This window comes from Hakea prostrata, unplaced genomic scaffold, assembly GCF_041222555.1.
Source record: "Hakea prostrata isolate BN-2017 unplaced genomic scaffold, UWA_Hpros_2 contig_267, whole genome shotgun sequence".
Lineage (NCBI taxonomy): Eukaryota > Viridiplantae > Streptophyta > Magnoliopsida > Proteales > Proteaceae > Hakea > Hakea prostrata.
Window position 1 is genome coordinate 9,519 of NW_028291386.1, and position 8,137 is coordinate 17,655.

The following is an 8,137-nucleotide window of genomic DNA, read 5'->3' on the forward strand; positions in this document are numbered from 1 at the left end:
GCTTTGATTCATATAGGGTTTACCTCTCATTGCCAACAGTTGGATCAATTCACAAGTCCCATTTGTAGCTGTCTGATCATATGGTTTCCTCCCTCAGTTTCCATATGGGGCATGATTTCCTATATTAAACTTGGCAGGATCACGTTTCTTCCTATAGCTGTTGAGTTCCTTTGTGATCAAGGCACCTTTGGGTTTACTTCTGGAACCGGTCCCAACCCGGGCTATTGTACCAACCGTGATTCGACCCAGTTGGCTACTATTTTTTACTTATCACCAAAGAAAAAAATTCATTATTTTTGTAATAGGCAAAAAGAATTTTATATATATGGCGAATGAGGATATTACATATGCCATTTGCATGGTTTGAAGCCACAATCTCTTCATTAAGAAGCATGGATCTTAAGACCAATCAAATCCTACATTGACATGAGATTCATTATTACTAGCTATCACAATTACTTTTTCATGATGATAAGATAAAATTTTCTCACGATACCAAGCACAATTTCACCCTCAAATGAACTATCATACAACTTTTCAAGGAATTGCCCTTTCAGTATCAAGTTCGAAAGTTTGGCCTCTTTACACTCAATGGATAATAGACTTATGTGCTACTTTTGCTCGCAATGAATAAGATTGCTAGGTAACTTTTCAAGGACGATGCATTTTTCCTCCCCACACTTGCCTCATAGAAACCTCCTCCCATGATTGAAAATTTCATCTAGGACTCAGGTAGCCTTCTTGTTTAGGTTGTTTACAAGCCGTCCCATCTGAAACCTCCAAAGCAAGAAATAAACTAAACCAAAACCAACAAAAGCCCACAACCAAACGGTCCCTTCATTGTTCTTCAACCTAGGCCACTCCATTTCTTCTATGCTAAACTCTTCTACATCCATATTCCCAGCCATACCCTTGTCAAACTTACCATATACAACATAAGCCCTATCATCCTCTCTCAGTGTAATGGTAGTTGGAAACCTTTCCCCATCAAGGGCAATTTTGTCTTATACCTCAGCCTCTCCCCAGCCATCCTCGCTTTTGAGCAACCATGCCGTCATCTGCGAGACAATCACCACAGCAATGCCGTCATTCCCACCCATCAGGTCCTTCTCAATATTCACCACCGAGGCTGTGTCGTTGACGGTGAAATATCAACACTTCTCCGCCTCCCAATTTTTTGAAATTCCCCCTATTCACTTCCCAAAATTTGAAATTTCCCCTCTAACACCTTTTCCATGCATGAAATATAAGTTTTTGGACTCCTATTTGAAGAAAAAATTTTACGAGAAAGATAATGGGTAGAAAATTTGTTGTGTACTGTGTGAAACATTGGTATCTAACCCCTTTCGATGTTAAATCTTGACTCCACCTCTAGATACATACCATTTAGATGCATGATTACCCAAAAAGAAGAAGAAAAGGGAGACAAATTGAGGGGAGGGGGTTGTTTGTATAATAATAAAAGATACAAGCTATACATTGTTTGGATACATAATATACCAATATTAGTTTAGAACACAATGCCAGCTCACCATTTATTTCTCAACTATTAATTGGGAGCTTAATTGTTTGAATATTTTTTTAAGAAGAAAAAACATTGTTCTCACTTCTCACACTAATTTAAATTGGATTCATGTCGCCACAATTTCTTCTTGTCAATTTTCATCAATTTCTCTCTAGAAAGCCACCCCATGGAAATTGACACATGAGAAAATTGAGGTGATAAAAATTAATCAAAATTAACATGTGATTTTTATTATCTTATCATGCTGGATTATTATTATTATAATATTTAAAAAACACTACACAAAGTGACTTCTTTATTGAAGATCCAACTAAAGCATAGGGTTTGTGGCTTCGTCTTCTAGGTAATAATATTTAAAAATCACTCACAAAGTGACTTCTTTGTTGAAGATCCAACTAAAGCGTAGGCTTTGTGGCTTCATCTTCTCGGGCTCGTTTCTTCAGCCCATTCTTGTAGTTTTCGAATCTTACGAGGCAACCCACAAACCAAATCTTGGGCTTTCTGGCCTTCACTGTTGAGACCCACAACCTTCTCCAGCTTCCATCTCCCAATCAAGAACTCTAATATGTCCAAGTAATCGGCAATGGTGTAAACACCAAGCTTCTGTGTGACAATGGAGAAATGGTTGAAGATATTCGAGTTTTCACCATCGAACATCAAGTAGGCCGGCATCGTAATGTTTGGACCCAAAGTATCAGCAATTGCTAGCATGGCATCTGTGGGGTCTACCTCTAATAGCTTCTCCATCATCCGTTGATACCCTTTTTCATGTCGCTTCTCGTCAGCTGCAATGGTACCACGAGATAGTGGCTAACACGAGATCACCGCTCCGCTTTGCCAACAAAGCTGTTTTGCCATGTGTTATGAATGTTGCCCGTTCTTGAAATGAAGTGTACGTGATTCCCATGTACGGAGTGATTTTTAATATTGGGCTCTGTCATTAGACACCAAAAGAGCAAATAAAATGTCAAAGATACACAAGATGCATTCATGAGTGGTGAAAATTTCAGAATCTAGATGTTTAGTATGTGCTCTTTTCATACTTTTACTACATATTAGAAGGGTTCTATTGATACTCACTCGGAGTCTCACCTCTATTGTGTTAGCACTCAAAGGTAGACGTAATGTATGGTGGATAAATGTAGGAAAACACATACATCTTCAAGACTCAAAATCTCAGTCCCACGATGGTAGTGCATGGGTTTTAATGTCATACCATACAAAATAGATATTACTAAAATGTTGGGTCCTCGATAGTTAGTTAATGTGGCTTGTGCTGTCCAACATTGCATGGTAAATTTTAATTTCGATTATTTCAAACTGTCCCACGATCTTTTTTCACAACATCACAAAAACTCTAATTTCACGACACTGAGTACTAGCACAACCACACCAATAGATGATACCATCGACGCCATAGATGGATCAGTTTGAAAACAATTGATAGGGCAGGTAAACAATTGGTTCAAGCAAGCATAGGCATAAGCTTGTCTTCACCTAAAGAGAAAGATTGTTGGGAAACCCTTAGATACGAGAGGAAGTGATCAGAGAGAATGAACTATGAAGGGAGAAATGAGCAAGAAGTTACCTTGGGGAATAAAAGAGATGGAATCTTTGGTTGTTAAAACATCAATATTTATCAGAAATACATGATGCAGTCCCAACACTACACTAAGCAGCACCAGCTAGGACACAGCATTTAGTAAGATCCATTTGATTTTACCTAATGCATGCATATCATTAGCTTTAGAGCTTTTGATGTATTAGTCAAAAGTACCTAACATGTATTCACGTAAAAATGCAAGCCAACCCTAGCTTTTTAATATGAAGAATCAATAGCTCACCGTGCCAGCGGTGATTAGGTTTTGTATGGTGCGTTCGACCATATGCATGTTGACTCGTCCAGACAAGTATAAATACTTGTTGAGAAGATCTCCATGCCGGTTCTCTTCAGCCGTCCAAGATCGAATCCAAACAGACCAACCATCGGGGCTGTTTCCAGTTGGATCTTTGATCCCTTCGAATCTATTGAGGAAAGATGTGTATGATGGCAAAGCTTCTTCTGTGATTAGATCACCCACTAATACCACCAAGTACTCATCAGGCAATCCTGCTGTTCTCTCACGCAAGCCCAAAACTTGCTCCGTAAATTCATCTGATGGAAGGGTTGAGTCTGGCAAGAAATCGTGTGGTTGCCAACTTTTCTCCGCTGGTTTTAACAGCGGCAAGACATTTTCTCCCACCCACCCACTAAGTGATTTGAGGAGCTCCACCTTCTCCGGTGGTACAGTGGGGATGTTTGCGATCGGCTGAACTGCAGCAGCCACCACAGCAGGGACTGGTGATCGTCGTCCCCATAATCTACTGGTGCCAGTTGCTGACGAAGTCTGGGATCCCAGAGGATAATGTGTGAGAGCAGGACTGCATTTTCTAGGAAATGAAAGCTGGCTCAAGGCATATGACAACTGCATATTGATTTGAGCAGATGAAGTTTTCTTCTATGAAAAGGGATGCGAGGATTCTCTATTTAATTATGAGAGTTTTATAGTAGAATTTCTCTGTTCATTCATATTTCATATTTAAAAGTTTTACCTTAATTTGATTCCTACCCAAAAGTCAACTATTATCTCTTTCTATCCGAAATTGCTTTTGTGCTGTGTGGCAGTACCGTGTGGCCTACGGTCCAAGATTGAAACTTCAATGGGTTGCAATGTCATTGTGTTTTTATCCTTTTTCACTTGTTATTGTTTTTGTAAAGAATTAACACAGACTTTAAATTATTACCCACTAGTCTCTTTGCTTTAACATTAGTATAGAGATTTTGTAATCATTATTTGACCTCATCCATCTTAAATCCTAGCTCCTCTCGTGGAGTTGATCTGTCATTCTCATTTCAGGTAAATATGATCTTCTTATACATAATAATTAGAGTAGCTTTTATCTTTCTCACACGCCATAGTTGGGGTTGGTAGGTTTGATTAGTAACCACAGGGTCCCGTCCATGTATACTTGTTCTCAGTCACATTCCGAGTCTTCTTAATTTTCTGTTACTTGGCAGTTCGAGTTAGATTTCCATCTCACGTTTATTGATAAGAATAAAATAAATTTTAGGTGCAAATGGACAAACCAAGTTTGCCATTTAAGGTACACAACAAGAAGCTGGGATTTAAACCACTTTGTTTAAACCAAATGAGTTTTAGGGGTTGTATGGCAATGTTTTTATCAAGGAAGGTAAAATCGGTGATATTTCACCGGTTCAGAAGCTAGCAACATGGAAAGGGCAGCAATACCATTTTACCAAATGTCAGTGAAAAATCAGGGATTTATCGTTTTTATCGAAATCTCCTAATATTTTGTCAATTTTTCACTGACTGTGAACAAAAATTCAGACAAACCAGTAAGACGAATTTGGACACGTTTTGTCATTTTCTGGATTTCAATGTTGTGTTGTTCAGAATTAGAAGAATTAGAAACAACATTACTATGTAAGCCACTCCAACCACAAGTGAAAATTAAATTTAAACCGTTGGATCTAGAAAAATAGTTAATTATGGTGAATCTAACGGTAGAGAAAAAAAAATCAATTAACTCCTTAAATTCTGAGATGACCCGTCAGGATTCCAAAAGGACAGGGCTGACAAAGCATGGGCGGCATACAAAAGCAGCATCCCTTAGATTTTCGTGAAATTTAAAATAAAGAAGACAACCACACATCTTAATGTTTAATGCTTACAAGCCTGTCACAGCACGCTATCCTTCTTAATATTATTTCCATATTAAAAAAATTTTAGGTATAATCATTGGAATCCCAATGAAACCTGAGTCAAATGTCCCTAAAATTCTACCCCAAAAAAAAAATGTCCCTAAAATTTTAGGGATATATCGAGGTTTCGGTGGTTGACGACTTATAGTCCAAATTTCATACTTTGGTTATCCTTCTATTTCCTATTTTTATGTAAGAGTTTTTTTTCTTTTTATTTCAATGCATTTTTGCTAGCTCTTATTGTTTGTGGGTGTTGAAATCATGTATAGTTACACAGGAAAAAAAAAATGAATGAAAGAAGGAAAATAAATTTGAGTTCTTAGTGTCTCAAAATAGAAGGTTATGTTTTAATGTCAAAAAAACAAAAATGTCCCACCGCCTTTCCAAAGGAAATATTTTTGGGTATATATCACTTACCACCCCTCTTAGCTGAACAAATAACTCTTAGACCCCCTCTTAGTAGGATAATGTCACTTACCTCACCTCTTACCTAGCTAATGTATCAAACACCTCTCCTCTGTTAACTTTTTTCGGTTAAATTTAACTTTACCGTTAAATATTTTTCTAAAACTCCAAATTACCCTTGGCTGAAAACATTTTTTTAGTTGAAACCCTAAATTACCGTAATCACCTAGCAGTTAAAATATTAAATTACCCTTAATTAAAATAATTGTTAAAAACCATAATACCATAGTTAAAACGCAAATTATCTTTAATTATTAAACCCCAACTACCTTTTTTTATTATTATTTTATCAAACAACTAAAAAAAACGCGTACTACTTGATGTCAAAATGCAATTTAAATTGAGAAGATGAAGCATCGAATCTCTCTATTTTTTTTACTTTTAAATTAAAGAATCGAAGTTAATTAAGGGTGTTTTGGGTCAAGATGTATCAATTTAAATTGCGTTTTCATATCAAGTAGTACGTGCTTTTTTAGTTGTTCGATAAAAAAAAAACTACATTGGGGTTTTAATAATTTAAGATAATTTGGGTTTTAATTATGATATTTTGGTTTTTAACAATTATTTTAATTGATGGTAATTAATATTTAATTGCTAGGGTGATTACGGTAATTTAGGGTTTAACTAAAAAAATGTTTTCAGCCAAGGGTAGTTTGGGGTTTTAGAAAAATATTCAACGATAAAAGTTAAATTTAACCGATAAAGTTAATAGAGGGGAGGTGTTTGATATATTTACTAGGTAAGAGGAGAGATAAGTGACATTATCCAACTAAGAGGGGGTATAAGTGCTATTTGTTCAGCTAAGAGGAGAGGTAACTAATATTTACCAAAATTTTCTTATTTTTTATTTATTTAATTTTTTTTTAAAGTAAAAGAGTTTTTATATATAGGGGATGCGGGTATTAAATATGCCATCTGCAAAGGTCGAACCCATAACCTCTTCACTTTATTTTATGTTTTTGTGAAAGTGGGCTAGAACATCATGCTTTTGATTTTGGCAACTGGATAATCTTGGATCTGCTCTCCTCCTTATTTTACTCCGTCCCCATGCGCATCTCAATCTTGGTAGTTGGCGATTAAGTTTTAGTAACCTAACATTTATACATGCACGGTCTAGAAACCATAAGCTCCCAAGTAGTAGGAGACCATGGCTCTAATCGCATGCCTATTGAAGAATGAGCTGACGACACATAGGCAATGACTTGGTTAAGAAAACCAAGCTGCAGCAAAAGCGAGTTTTTATAGGGCAGTGTCATTGCTTATTGACCCAAACCTGAGTGATCTATTGATGAGCAAAGATGCAACTTGCGTGAAATTAAATGGAGGTTCGAACCAATTGGTGTTGTTGAATCGAAGGACTAGTTGTGGTTATAAATGCCACCCAAACCAGAGCTAACTGGTTCTCCTTTGAAAAGCATTGAGGTGTAGTAATTGACTGGACATTTAGGTTACCATTAATATTTTTTTCAATGCATGCAACACTTTGTCATGGATATCATCGAAAGTGGGTATTCTTCCTCTGCCCAACATCATTACTCCTCAAAACAATAGAGGTATGTTTAATTATTATAATATAATTAAGTGACTTACCTTTGCCTATCTTTAATTCTTTGAATAAGATTAACTTCTTCTCAATTTGAGTTTTCTCATTGTGACTGGTGAAGGTAGGGGTGTCAATTTGCAGTTTGAATCGTTAAAATCGAAACGAACCGGCCAAAACTGAACCTTAATGGGCTATATTTGGAATGAGGGTGGCAGAGCCCGCACCAACCCAAACTCAAATTGCAACCCATTATAACCCGTTTTACAACCCGTTATATAGTTTAATATTAAATATTGTTTGAATCATCATATTACCACTAGATAGTTGATGAAGACTATTATAAAAATTGAGCATGAATTTAAAGATCAAATAGTCATTCTACTACTTGTAAGATACAATTAGAATGACTAAGTATAAATGTCCAATTGAATATACAAAGTTTGTCAAATTAAATAAATATTTATCAAGTATGAAAATGTTGATTAAGTATGATTATATTTATTCAGAGGTATTTCTTTTGCATATCAACTAAATACCAATCCAAAAAAGAGACGGATTTCATAGAAGGGGAAAAAATCAACATTCTCACAAAACAAGAATCCAATTTCAAAACAATCAAATTATAGCACAAGTTAGAATTAAAGGGTTTATGGTTCGAAGATTTGTTTAAGAACTATCCGGTGAAGCCTAAGGAATGAGCTTGCTGTTTGTAGGTTACTACTTATTATTTGAGTATTGATTTCTATAAGGTGGGTGGGATATCTACAACATGGAATGATTTTTCATTTTTTAATAAGAATTGATCAATAGCTATTTTGTTTTCCATAGAATTTTGGCTCTT

General features: G+C 36.0%; 1 pseudogene; it reads right to left on the reverse strand.

Annotated features, from left to right (window-relative positions):
* Nucleotides 1–1,889: 1,889 nt before the first annotated feature.
* LOC148998592 (stearoyl-[acyl-carrier-protein] 9-desaturase 6, chloroplastic-like) lies at nt 1,890–4,016 on the reverse strand (annotated as a pseudogene).
* Between the last annotated feature and the right edge of the window lie 4,121 nt (nt 4,017–8,137).